Consider the following 14,145-nt stretch of genomic DNA (forward strand, 5'->3'; position numbering starts at 1 on the left):
TCTTATGAAAAATGACCTTGCGAACTATGGATCTCTGCCTCATTTTTCCCCCAAAATGATCTCTATTAGGACACTGATGTGTATGAGTTTTATCTGCCAGCCACATTATGACTTCTGCAACTGCATTCGCTCTCCCCTCTTGCTTCTCCACTCTTTTTGACTGCTTACTCTCTGTTCTCTCCTCCTCTCCCTGTCTCCCTTTTCCTATCTCCTCCCCTCCTCCCCTTACTTTCTTCTATGCACTTACTCCATCAGAATTTTCCCTGGACCAAGTATGATAGCAACCTACTCTGTGGGCCTCATTACACGGATGGCGGTGGACCAAGGTGCTATTAGCACTGACCACACCGGTGCCAGCTAACTACTCCCCGAGTTGCTGTGATCGGGCGCTGCCTGCGCTGTGTGTTTTTCTGGTGCGGCTGAAGAGAACTGTACGCCGGAGGCAGCGGACGAGCAATGCATTGACATAGCGTGGAACCATCGCCGAGCCACTGAGGGATACAGACAAGGAGAGGCACCAACTGGGGGCGGCACCCTGCTTGGGGCACAGCGAGGCAGCTGTGGCCCTGTTCTGCTCGCAGGTGATGACCATGGGATGGCAGAACTGGGGGATCCCGTTCCTGCACCAAGCCCCCCCCAATGGAGACAATCCCAAGATAGGGGGACACCCGCACTGGCCCGCTGTGGAGGGACGAAAGAGGCGCTGTACTGCTCCCCACCTGACAGAAAGGCAACCCATTGTGGGCGGCCGCAGGAATAGCAGAACCCTGGCAGGAAAACTGTGCTGGAGGACGACAACCCGGCACACCCGAACGTACCCTGACAGACCCAAGCACAAGGAAGACAAACAACCAGAGTTGTATTGGCACAACTGTGCATGAATCCGAAATCACCCCCTGGGGCCCGCACAATGATAATAAATCTGTTGCCACTGCGTGGGGGCTAATGGGAGCAGGGGTCCCAGGCAGAGGTGGTAGCAGAGCCCCCCTGCGGGGAGATCGTAATCCACGTAAAGTGCCACAGTGTCCCATCTGCAAACGACATTCATGGACTGGTGGAGCTGCAGGAGCCAGATCTTGCTCTGGACTCTTCCCACCGCGGAGAAAGCCAAAATGGAACAACTCTGACGGAAAGACCGTGGCGAGGTACAACAAAAAGGATCTCTGTGAAGGCCATTAAGATATTTGGCACCTGTGACACAACGTGAGTTCCACAAAGCATAGACTGTAAATCCCTGGGCATACCGCAGTGGGCCCCCCTCGGCTTGTGTCAACTCACCCGATCCGCCTTGAGACAACAGGTGCCCAACGCATCCAAACGAGCCCTTGCCGACCCAGACAGAAGGAGGACAGAAACACCCAGCGAGACACAGGCACGTCGAAGGGCGGTCCACGACAAACTGGTGAGTCTAGAACCACTCCCCTGGGGCCCACATAATGCCATAAAACCTACTAGCATTGTGAATAGGCTGGTGCACACCAGTCCTGGGCAGCAGCAGTGGCTAAGCACCCCTGCAGAGGGATTGTGACCCATGGAGGGAGTGGCGATAACATAGGATCGCAAAGGAAGGTGATCCCCCCCCAGGGAAATGTTGACTGAGCTGGACCCACACCGGATGGTGGGGGGTTATAGAAGAAGGACGCAAACGCGGGATACAGGCAAACAATCCAAACAAAGGAGGGGTGCACGGCGCCAAAACTAGGACACAGAAGGACTAGAAACCGACACAGGGATTTGAAACACTCAACCAGCTGCTTGCAAACCTGGACGCTAGAACAATTCATACAGTGGACACCAACTGGGGCTGCCCTTACCAGTGGGATTGCATGGAGTAGGGACCAAAGATGAGCATACAATAAACCCCTCCCGGGCTCATACGAAATGGAAACCTGCTGAATGTCTTGAACGGGCTGAACCAGGGGGCACTGTGGGTGTCTGCGAGGGGAACTAAGAGTCTATCAACTGCTGCACAGAACATATTACCTGCTGATAGCACGAGACAGCCATACTGCCACCTGTGCTACGGTGCCCTGCAGTGTCAGTGTGGAGCCAGTGCTACATGGGAGCCACAACAAAAGGGAATGAGCAAACCACAGCAATTGGGCAAACTATCCTCCCACACTCCCAAGATTTGGGAGACAGTCTATCACCTAGGGCGTGCACCCATAGACAAGCCGACCACCACATTGCGCGGAAAGTAGGGACGCCACTGACCAACGGTCGAGAGAAAATCACCATAATGGGTAGCTGCTGGCCTGCATCAGGATTCCACCTGCACCATGTGGCCCCGTGCTGCCACACCCGGCTGTTCCTCATATTCCAAATAGGCAGTTATCGTACCCAATATGGATAAAGATAAAGCAAGGAGACAGCCCACTCAGAGCAAGATCGACCAGTATACAATGTCACTCACACAATCCCAAGACATACTAGACCAACCAGACACCATGGCTGAAGCAGAAACCACGCTATCTTTAAAAGACGTCATGGCTGCCATTGCGAACTGACATGCCTCCATGGAACAAAAGATGGGTGGCATCACCATGGATGTCTCACTCCTCTGTCATGGCCTGCAAAAACGAACGTCCCGCACTGGCGAGGCGGAACAACGTATATCTAGGGCAGAAGATGGGCTGCAAGAGCTCCGACAACAGCTGGCCGGCGTCGCATCAAGATTGAAAACAAAGGTAGAAAGAGTGGACGAGGGTGAGGGAAGGTTGAGGCGAAACAATGTTCTGATACAAGGGTTTCTGGGAAAATGAGGAGGGACCGAGCATGGAATTATTTCTGGAGCAATGGCTCACCGACATGTTTGAACCAAACTCATTCTCCAAATTTTTCTCAATAGAAAGGGTCCATCGCATGCCAACTGGGCTTCGGTGCCTGGTGCCCCACCGTGCACTGTGATCGCAAAGCTTCTGAATTACAGAGATCGAGATGCGTTGCTCCAGAGGGCACGTGCCAAAGGCACACTGACCTGATCCAAAATTGCCTTCTTTCTGGACTACACGAGGCAGGTGTAGAAGGCCAGGCAGTCGTTCAACCAGTTTAAGAGACAGTTGCCAACCCTAAAGGTGAAATACGGCCTACTATTCCCGTCCCAACTTAAAATGTACCACAAGCGCACGAATGTCCACTTCACAGACCCCAAAGAAGCATGGAAGTGGGCAGAGCAACACATTGAAGGGGACTGGAGAACATTGCGCAACAACAGAAACAGAAATCCCCGGGCCATGCTTGAGCTGGGTATACCGCTGAAGCAGCCACCGGCACAAGATCAGGATCCGCTGCTTCGAGAAAGTGTGGAGTAATGCCCAGGGGAAAATGGACAGTGCAGAACTATGCCGCCTTGCCCAGAAAAGAGCTTTGCACTTGGGACGAATACATGATATGCAAGCGAGAAGACCACAAATAGATAACATTTCAGCGGCTGTCATAGATGAGGAACCCCCCTGGAGTGAATGTCATTCCAGGACCAAAGGTTTGGGCATTCTCCAGAGCTTGTTTTGGACAAGTTTCATTGAAGGGATGTTTTTTTTGTTTGACAGCTGATTGTTCTTTTGTTTCCTTTTTTCTCAGCTGTCACTTGTTGTTCGGACGACAGATGCTTCAAGTTGGGTGGAGTATGGGGAGGGGAATTTGTTTGTTCTTGTCAGGCACGGATCCAAAGACCACCTCACACGTATCCATCTTAAATCGCAACACATCATAAAATGACCATGTTATTATTTACCCAGAAAACACAGCGGCAGCGTTCACTAGTACCCAACCCACTCACGATGACCTCACCTAAAAGCAACATCAGAACCCTAAAATTCCTGACGTGGAATGTCAATGGGCTAGGGAGTAGTCTTAAAAGACGACTAGTCACACAGTTCCTGAATAGACATTTACCGGACGTAGTGTTCCTCACCGAAACCCACCTGGCAGGCACAACCTGTAACTTATTTAAGCGCACCAACTATCACACAGCGATACATGCTGGTTTTACCATGGGCTCACGAGGAGTGCTCATACTACTACATAAAAGGCTTCCTCTTACCCTGTTCAATGTGATACAAGACACAGGAGGTAGGTTTGCATACATCACAGGGACGTTATGGAACCAAACCATTGCTTTGATAGCTGTCTACTCACCGCCCGCACTGATGACTGCGCTGATAAGTGATATTACACCTGTACTCACCAAAGACACGTCAGACACTCTGATCCTTGAGGGAGACTTCAACAAAGTCATGGACATGAGGATGGACCGCACACAATTGAGAGGGAGAAATCCTAGGATTTGTACCAAACTCGCTACCTTCACTGCCGCACTGGGACTAAATGATGTGAATACTCATACCACTCCCTGGTCCATGCCTCGTTATCAAGACTAGACTATTTCTTTCTCCCAGCGACAGACATACATAAAGCAATCATAGCAACGCTGCTCCCGAGGGGAATCTCAGATCACTCCCCCCTACTGATGGAGCTGAAGACGGTGAGGCCACTCCCCCCCATCGTGGCACCTCAACAATTACTACCTGGGGCTTTCCAGACATCATAGAACATATACAAAAAGCTACAAAAATATATTTTGAACAAAATATCGGGTCCATGGAGAACCCTGGAGTGCTATGGGAGGCATACAAACCAGTACTCCGAGTAGAAATTCCCTCATGGACTACAGCGCACATAAAAAAAAAACACATAAAAACACTGGAAGAAGATTAAATGAAAGTTAAACAGGCGGAAGAGTTCCATCTTGCATTTGACCGGCCTGACACATATCGATCACTTATACTAGCTAGAAACACTTGCAAAACATAGACCTAGACTGTGCCAAACAAGCACAGAGCGATGTGTACCACAATGTACGAAACAAGCGATAAAGCAGGTAAAATGCTGACGTGGCTAGAACGTAGAGAGGAGGGGCATAGCCAGGTCAGAGTAATCAAACCATATAACGCAGACCCACTATTGATTGACCGGGAAATAGCAGAGGGCTTTGCAACTTACTATGCTGAACTGTATAAAACTCCCAACACTCCCATTGACACCTCAATACTAGATGAGATTAACCTCCCATCCCTAAGTGCCGAACAAAAGACCCTTCTAGAAAAAGATATCACAGAGGAAAAACTGGTAGCGGCAATGTCGCAGCTCCAATCGGGGAAAACCCTGGGACCGAATGGCTTCCCGATTGAGATTTGGAAGAAGATAGGGGCGAATGAGGTGGTCCCACACCTGCTACACATGTACCTGTACTCAAAGGAACAGCGTCACCTGCCCGTTGACCTCAGTAAAGCCACCATAATTGTAATAACCAAAGTTGATAAACCCCCAGATAAATGTAGTTTGTACAGACCAATTTCCCTCATAAGCAGCGAAACCAAACTGCTGGCGAAAATACTGGCCACATGATTACAGCGAGTCATAACATCACCGATACACCTGGACCAGTGTGGATTTATGCCGCAAAGGTCCACACGCATGAATATTTATAGACTGCATTTGGCACTCAAAAGAACACATACTCTCCAGGACCACCTAGCGCTGCTGGCAATAGACTACGAAAAAGCCTTTGACTCAATATACTGGGAGGCAGTATGGGAAATAATGCGTCAAATGTGCTTTGGCTAACAATATACAGGCTGGTTACAACTTCTTTATTACTCCCACCAAGCGGAGACTAGGGTAAACGGCTGGCCATCAAGACCCTTTAAACTGGGGAAGTGAACGAGACAGGGTTGTCCCCTGTCTGCAATGCTCTTTGCACTAGCAATAGAGCCCCTAGCCAGACTATTGAGAGACACACAGTCATAGAGTGGTTTTCAATGGATAGACGAATGGGAAGACAAGGTCTCCCTATATGCAGATGACCTGCTAATATATTTAAAAGACCCAACCACCTCTTGTCCCATAGTAACACACCTTCTGGAGCAATATGGCTCTTTTAGTGGTCTGAGAGTGAACTGGTCCAATTCTATATTATTCCCGATTAAGGAGGTGGGGGATGTCGTCTTGGATGACTGCCCTTACTGCATTGAAACGGGCCACTTTCGATACCTAGGTATAGAGATCACAAAAGATTTAAATGAATATGTGGTCAGAAACCTTCATCCAATTGTAGAGAGGTTCACGAAAGATGTACGCTATTGGATTTCCTTGCCACTGACCCTGCTAGGAAGAGCAGCACTGTTCAAAATGATGGCTCTACCCTGTTTCTTATACCTTCTACAGAACGCCCCACTTCACATCCCAACAAATGTGTTCTACGGAATTTAATGCATTATTAGGAAGCTCCTGTGGGGAGGAGGACACCCACAGATAGCACTCCGTACACTCCAAAGGTTCATATGGGAGGGAGGTATTGGGCTGCCTCCCCTGCAGACCTACTACTGGGTGAGTCAGATGGCAGTAGTATACATGATATGTTACATGGTGACGCATCGCTACCACATGTAAGAGCAGAGATCGCTGCAAGTCCAAGACTGCCCCCGCTGGAATGTCTCTACCAGAGAATAAGTATTGTGCCCTCCTCCCCCCCGGAACATGCTCAGCCATATCACACTAATCTGGGCAGAGACCCACAAATATATTGGTTGGGACAAGAAAATTACCCCAGTACAACCCTTATGGGAAAACAAAAATCTCCCAGAGGTGAGCATACTCCCTAGATGGCCGAGCTGGGTGTCATTAGGGATAACAAAAGTGGGTGACGTAATTGCAGAAGGCAGGCTGGTGCCCTTTGAAAACCAAACTTCGTGAAACTGAACAATATCATCACACAATACTACAACATGCATTGCAAACCCATCTCCCGGATCTGTCCGACATTCCTGACTGTACTTCCATGGAAAAGAACATAGACCTAGACAGTATTGACACCAACATAACCTCTGTTATGTACAGTGCTATGACCTCCTCTGCTACACCTGAATTACTAAGCCTGAAATCCAAATGTGGGAGGGGTGTGGGCATGATCCTGCCGGACGACTGGGTCATGATTCTGATGCACCCCTGCGAAACAGGTATATCATCTAGACTACGGCTTATTCAGCTAAAAATATTACATAGAATATATTACCCGAGTGTGGCTCTCTATCGCTGGGGCAGAACTGCAGACCCAAATTGCCTACGCTGCCAACACGAAGAAGGCACCTTCTTCCACATACTGTGGGACTGCCCTTGAATCCAACGGTACCGGCAGCAATGCTGTGATGAACTCACGAGGGTCCTGGGATGCGTAGTCCCCAGAGAACCCAAACTACTGCTACTGGGAGTGGAGGATGAAGGGGCAATGACGCGATGTGAAAAAGTGTTTATCTCAACCACTACAGCATTGATTATGAGGAATATAGCGAAATTGTGGGGATCTGGTGTAACACCACAATTTGAGCAATGTGCTACAGATGTAAATATATGCATAGCAGTGGAGCAGCAGGTATATAGAGCCATAGGATATCTGGGGAAAGCCCAAAAGGTCTGGCAGAATTGGGAAGATGCTCAATAAAATGTCGAACTCGATTAATCCATGACCCGTGTGAATGATGTGAAACTGTCAATATTATTATATTGTCATCATTGTGTAGTTTCTTGGATCCAAAGACTGCTGTAAGTTGTTGCTGTCCGACTCCCTAAGAGTCTAATGTTGAGTTTAATGCATAAAAGAAAATCAACAAAATGTGTTACAAAAATAAATATACATACACCCAGCAAAGACCTGACCACTTGACAGCCCGCTTTCTTTAAACTCACGCCCAGTAACAACCACACCTTATCGACCAACTCACCAAAGTACAGCCCTTCACAAAACCAGAAATGATTGCAGTGTGGAAATCATTAAAGAGTATGTGAGTTGGATAATAACACGCTGAGCTCTCATTTGTTAGCACAAACCCCATTTCCCAATGTGTCCTAATCCAATTCATTGACACAAACACAGGGAACAGATACCTATGATCTGCTTGCATCAAGTCCTCAGGTTTGCCATCTTTCACTTCCTCTCTTTATCACTAACTCTAGCCTCCCTCCCTCTCTCATACAGGACATAGCAGGAGTTGTGCTATACCAGACCCAATTATATATTTTAGATATTAATGTACCAAAATAGTTTCAACCGAGGTTTTAAACTGGAACTATTTCATGCCACAAGATATTCCTCTTTCGGAGTTCCATAAAATGAGTACCATTGAGGCAGTAAATACATGTTATAGATCTACAGGCCCTCCCTTCATGTTTTCTATCGAACCCTTCAGTTGTGGTGAATCTTCCCCCTCTTGTTCATTCACTATGTTCAACCCCTATGCATCACTCATCGAGTTTCATGTTTTTTCATTCTTTACCAAATTTGAGTGCACTCAACTGCTGGTTCACCTCAACAATGACAATAACTTCTCCCCCATCTGCTTTCAAAAATGTATGGCCGATAAATCCTGGTGAATGAGCAACAATGCCCCAAAACTCAGCTCTGATAAGATTGAGGTCATGAACTTTGGAGCCACCCCTACTCTGTGGTCACCTCTCATGTGATCTCAGTTTCTTACCCTGTGGGCTCCAGCTGTGTCTGCAATTAGAAATCAAGAATTCAGGGGGCTAGGGGGCGTTGATGGGGAAAAGCCAGCAAAATGCCGGTGTATTGCTAGAGATCCTGCTCTGCCGACGTTTCCTGGACTCTAGCACTCTCTCAATCCCACTAATTTCACATCTCAGGAAGCTCTGGCGTGTACCTTGTCTGATGCTCCTCATGGTGAGCTGTGTGTTTGCCATTCGGTCCGGTTAGCCATCCTGGCTGCTGCCCAGCTCTACTCATCCTCCCAAGCCTGTTGCTGCCCGTTGCTGGGCCTCCTGGAATCCCGTGACACTGAGGAATTCTGTTGCTGGACCTTTGACTGTTGGCACGTTGCACCGGGTAAGCCCCTCTCGTACTCGTTTGACCTCTCTGGTGAAGGGCTCTCGTTGGGCTCTGTTGCCTGCGGCTTTCTTCTGCAGGGAGTCTGTGGGCTCAGTGTTCAGTTGGGCGCTATCTTGGATGTACCTCTTCCCCAAGTGAGACATAGTGGAGCTTGGCAATAGCAAGCATTGCATCTGAGGTGAGGGGCTGAGTGGTGCTATTTAGAATACGAACATTCTGTGCTACTTCGAACTATACACATTACATTGGAGAATGACTGACAGAAGTTGAGCAGGCAAGAAGCAAGGGAAAAAGTATGCCTTCACTAGGCAGAACCTTAAACCCATGGCATTAGACAGCGAGGCTGAACATTCTGAGGGTCAGCCCCAAAGACCAAGAGGCCCCCAACATACAGCCCCTCCTTGATAGTATGCAGGCTGGCTTTGCCTCTGTTAACACTAAGCTGGATGACTTTACGTCAAATATAAAGACGCTCAGAGCCATCCTTGAAAAGGAGATTGAGGGAATCACGGAAACCGAAGGGAGAATCTGCAACGTCAAAGATGATGCAATCACCATGAAGGCTGGCTTCACTAATATGGTGAGCAACCTGCAGCGCACTATTGGGAAGGGGGAAGATCTTGCATCATGTTCCCGTCGCAATAACATCTGCATACTTGGAATTCCATAAAATGCAACTTGTGGTCAGATGGAGGATTTTGCTGGGAAGCCCCTAACCAAGCCAACCTGCTCAAACGTCTCCATGATAACCTGGGTATCAGCAATCAGGCCCTGGCTTGGCTGACCTCTTTTCTCTCTGATCGACCCTCCCAGGTCCAACTTAGGTCCTTCCTCTCCTCTTTCTCTATCTCTACCTGTGGTGTTCACCAGGGGTCTAACCTCTCTGCCTGGATGTTCAACCAATACCTGGCACTGCTTGCCCACCGCATTGCCGCTCTCTGCACCAACTTTCAGTGCTATGCAGACACAACTCAGGTCAATTTCAGGCTCTCTTCCGCCACCTCTGTCCACTATCCAGGAGTGATGTGCCACCAATGATCTCTACCTTAATGTCATTAAGACTGAGATTCTCCTCATCGGCACACCTGCTCCCTCCTTTCCTATCACTCTCTGGCTGGCCTCTCTTGGCCCTCTTCCTTCTCTCACCTGTGAGGCTAAAAACCTCAGGGTCATCTTCGACTCCACACTCTCCTTCTCTCCTCAGAAGTCACACTACCAGCTGCACATCCTCAGAGGTATTCTTCCTTTCCTCTCCTTCCCCCAGAAGCTCACTATCTACAGAGCTTTGGTTCTCTCTAGGCTGGACTACTGTAATAGCCTCTTACTAAATCTGCCTGCTTCTACTCTCTGCCCTCTGCAACACATCCAGAACAGGACTGCAAGACTTGTCATTGGCCTCAAGCCCAGGGATCGTATCTCTCTAGGACTGAAATCTCTGCACTGGCTCCCAGTGGCTGTGAGGATTAAGTTCAAAACCCTCTGCATTGTCCACAATGCCTTCTGGGGCCTGGGTCCTCAATACCTTCAACTCTCACTTCCTAAATATCTTCTTTCCTCTTTGCTTCTGCTTTCTCTCCTCCTCTCCCCTGCTGAACTCCTGACTGAAACTGCACTGGTTACCTGGCTACCCTCTGATCTCGGGCCCAGGGCCTGTCCCCGTCAGCTGCACACCTGCACTGCTTCCCAGGCAACCTCTGCACTTGGGGACTGTTTATGTATCCCTACAGTCCCCAACAGCTCTTGACACTTGATGTCTGCACTTAGCCCTGCACTTGCCAAGCTAGCTGCACTTTTATGTACTGCACTGGCCCCTCTTCCCTCACCCTGCACTTTCCCGTTCCCCCCTCCCCTGTACTTTTGCGATCTCAATGTCATCGGGCCTAGTAAGATTTTTGTCTCTGTCTTCCCTCTCTTCCCCCTTCCTTGCCCATCGCGCCTTGAAACACTTGTGGAGTCAGTATGAGGGCTCCCCATAATAAATCACATGGAAATAAGGCCCTGCAATGCCTAAAAAGAAAAGGGGTGAATTCAGGCAACAAAGCCTGGGGATGCCTGAAAATGTTTCTTGCCACACATGAGGGGAAGACCTCATGCTACTTTAGCAAAAGGGCTGGAAAAGATGAGACCATATTGACAGAAACTGCGGCATCCAGCACGTATATTTATGTGCAAACTTGCACTGCAGAATGGAGTTTTTTTAATATGACCAAAATCAATGCCTTCAAAGTCTGTTTTCCTTTATATAAAGACATGCTCTTCAAAATATGTGCAAAGCTTTCATCATAAGAGTTGGTTTCTGTCATGTTTGGGAGCCTGCACTGAGTTAAAATGCTGCAGTCAAATGAAGGCCCTTTTCCACAGCTGGAACTACAAAAGACATTTTGATTTTGCCTTAAGTAACATTTGGTAAAACCAGATGTGCATCAAAGTCTTGAAAGGTATCATTATATTGCCCACATGTAGCCACTGTATGCAGGAAACAATGTTGCAGTTATTTTCAATATATTAATGGGTTGCATTTACAGAATTCATATCGACTTAAAATGCAAGCTAAAAAGGTAATTTCAGCTGAAGAAAGATTAAGGGGAATTCATTGCCAGTAAGTTTCAATTCCTGACTGTGAATCCCCCATGAGTGAAACTGGATTTCAAAGCTGCGTTGCCAGGTTTTATGACCAAAAACACTCAGGGCATCATACACATGGTCAATTATCCTTTGAAGCTGTAGGTTAACCAAAACAAAAGTGTCCCTCTTGACGTCAGAGCTAAAAACAAGATCTCTTCTATGAGAGGGTGCTATTTTAGGGATAACTTGGGAAGTATCAGACACTATTCATGTTCAGATTTATGAAAAGCTGTCAGTGAGCTGATGTCGGTGGACCTAAAACAATTTTGGTTACACCAGCAGATCAAAAGTTATACTAAAAATATTATTGTTTCCCCTGCATAAATATGACAATCATAAAAATGTGAGAAAATGTGTAACAGGTGATAGCTATTCCGCCCAGCAAATGCCAGATTTTTCAGTAATATAGTTGGAGTAAATGAGAAGAAACTGTGACGCTGCCTTAGAATAACCTACAAATGTCTAGGTTGGATTATTTGATTCACAAAAAAAGTGGTGTCTAAAAATGCTGGCATATGTGTTGTAATCTGATGAGAAAGGGCATTTATCATAATGTGTGATTTCCATGTGCAAAGTCCAGATCCAACCCCCTGTCCCAATTAGATGATTGATGGGGTATCCTCCCCTGGTTTCTCAAATCACTCCCCCATCCACTGGACCTACTGGCTCACAGAGGGGGAGGGAACCCCTGACCATTGCCCTATCAGTTGTGCAAGAAAGATGACACATCCGTGATGTCAGTTGCTTTATAAATAGGTTACTCCTCCTCAAATGAGGATTCTCTCTACAAAATCTGAGGTGTGCAGCTGACCAAAATCTGGAGCTTTCCTTGCAGGAGTGGGCCTAGTCTAGGAGTGAAGCAGGGAATCGGAGTAGCTGAATGGGACGACAGAGAGAGGCCTTGGCTGACCCCTTTGATGGTCCCTGCAGTGAAGCCCTGTCACCCCTGATGAACATAAAGCTCTTTTCTCCTGTAAGTATAGACCTCCCCAGCCATAGATTAAACAAGTCCTATCTTTTTGAGCACTACCCTAGTGTGTCCCCTTAAGGAAACAATCCCCTATCTTATCTGTTTGTGAAATTCAGTCATTTTTCTATTGAAAAGTGTTTTATATTTTTCTGTGCACCATGGTAACTCTCTCATTGACAAATCCTTTGTTCATCTGTGCACTTAAGTCATTTTTCCTATGGAGCAAAATCATCCCTTGTTTACCTGTTGATTATAGGCCTTTTCGCCCTGAAAAGTCATTTATTTGCCTGAATAGTTAAGATATTTTCCTGTGGAAGAATCTGTTGTATGTCCGTGTATTTTTGCCAGTTCTGTCAAGGAGTTCCCCCCTTCTCACCTGGGTCCGATGTTTGCCGGTGACTTCGATCGCTGCCTTCTTGTGAACGCTCCTGTTCTTGAACAGCACTGCTCGAGATTCGTTTGGTTCCAGGTTGCATTTAGTTCTGGGATCACAGAGTCCAGGAATCCGGGAGACTGGAAAAGGCTAGAAAAGCTTGGAACCAGGAAGGGGGAAAGGAAAAGGAATGGGTAATAGCACTGGGACAAGGGAAACAATACCGCGAGCTACGAACACACGTCTGGGCTACTCTGCAATAGCATTGAGACGCGCGGAGCCACGTTCAGCACATGGAGCGAGCAAGGGCTTCAGCTCTGGACGCCCATGTTGGAAGAAGTACGGAATGTAAGCCCTGTTGAGACAAGGACCAGGAGGTCCAAAAGGGGCGTGATCTGAAGTTCATGACAGCATGCCTCTGCCGGTAGAGGAGGTGGTCAACTGGAATTTCGAGAAGATTGGGTGTAGGGTTTCAATAGGGATGTGTGAAATACTGGATGAATTCTTTTCCAGGAGTCAGGTAGCTTGATTCGATATGAGACAGGATTGATAATCTCCTTGATGGGAAATGGACCATAGTAGCGGGGAGCCAGTATGTTTGGTCGTAAGTGTCGGGGGAGTAGTTTTGATGACAACCACACTTGGTCACCGACCGTATAGGACGGACCTGGTCTTCTCTTGGAATCTGCATACCTCTTGGTCTGTAATCTGGCTTTCACTAAGTGTTCCTTAGCCTCCCGGTGAATGTTGATAAGAGTTTCGATCCAGGAGTCAACAGTAGGTACTGGTGTAGGGTCAGGAAGAACCGAAGGTAAGACCGATGGATGGAACCCCTGACTACAATAAAAGGGGCTGGTCTGTAGCGCTGAGTGTTCGGAGTTGTTGCAAGCGAATTCCGCAACGGGTATCAGGAGAGACCAATCATCCTGGACCTTGGTAGCGAAACATCGGAGATATTGTTCCAGGGTCTGATTTGCACGTTCTGTGGCTCTGTTGGTTTGGGGGTGATAGCCTGAAGAGAGGGCACGTTGGATTCCTAATACCCGACAGAGGTATTTCCAGAATTGTGAAATGTATTGGGGACCCCGGTCAGATATGATCTTGGAAGGAAGCCCATGTAGTCGGAATATGTGTTCCAGAAATATTCCAGCTAGCTCTGAAGAGGAGGGTAGTTTCATCAGTGGCGTAAAATGGGCCATATGGGTAAACAAATCTATGGTGACCATGATGGTAGTATATCCTCGGGAAGGTGGTAACTCCACTATGAAGTCTGTAGCG

The 14,145-nt window shown here is 47.7% G+C and overlaps 1 protein-coding gene across 1 annotated transcript in view; it reads right to left on the bottom strand.

Annotated features, from left to right (window-relative positions):
• ZAP70 (zeta chain of T cell receptor associated protein kinase 70) overlaps positions 1–14,145 on the bottom strand; it is a 589,046-nt gene that overhangs the window by 145,036 nt on the left and 429,865 nt on the right. The gene's annotated exons all lie outside the window — the stretch shown is intronic.

The sequence above is a fragment of the Ambystoma mexicanum genome, chromosome 1p, assembly GCF_040938575.1.
Source record: "Ambystoma mexicanum isolate Mex_15411 chromosome 1p, UKY_AmexF1_1, whole genome shotgun sequence".
Lineage (NCBI taxonomy): Eukaryota > Metazoa > Chordata > Amphibia > Caudata > Ambystomatidae > Ambystoma > Ambystoma mexicanum.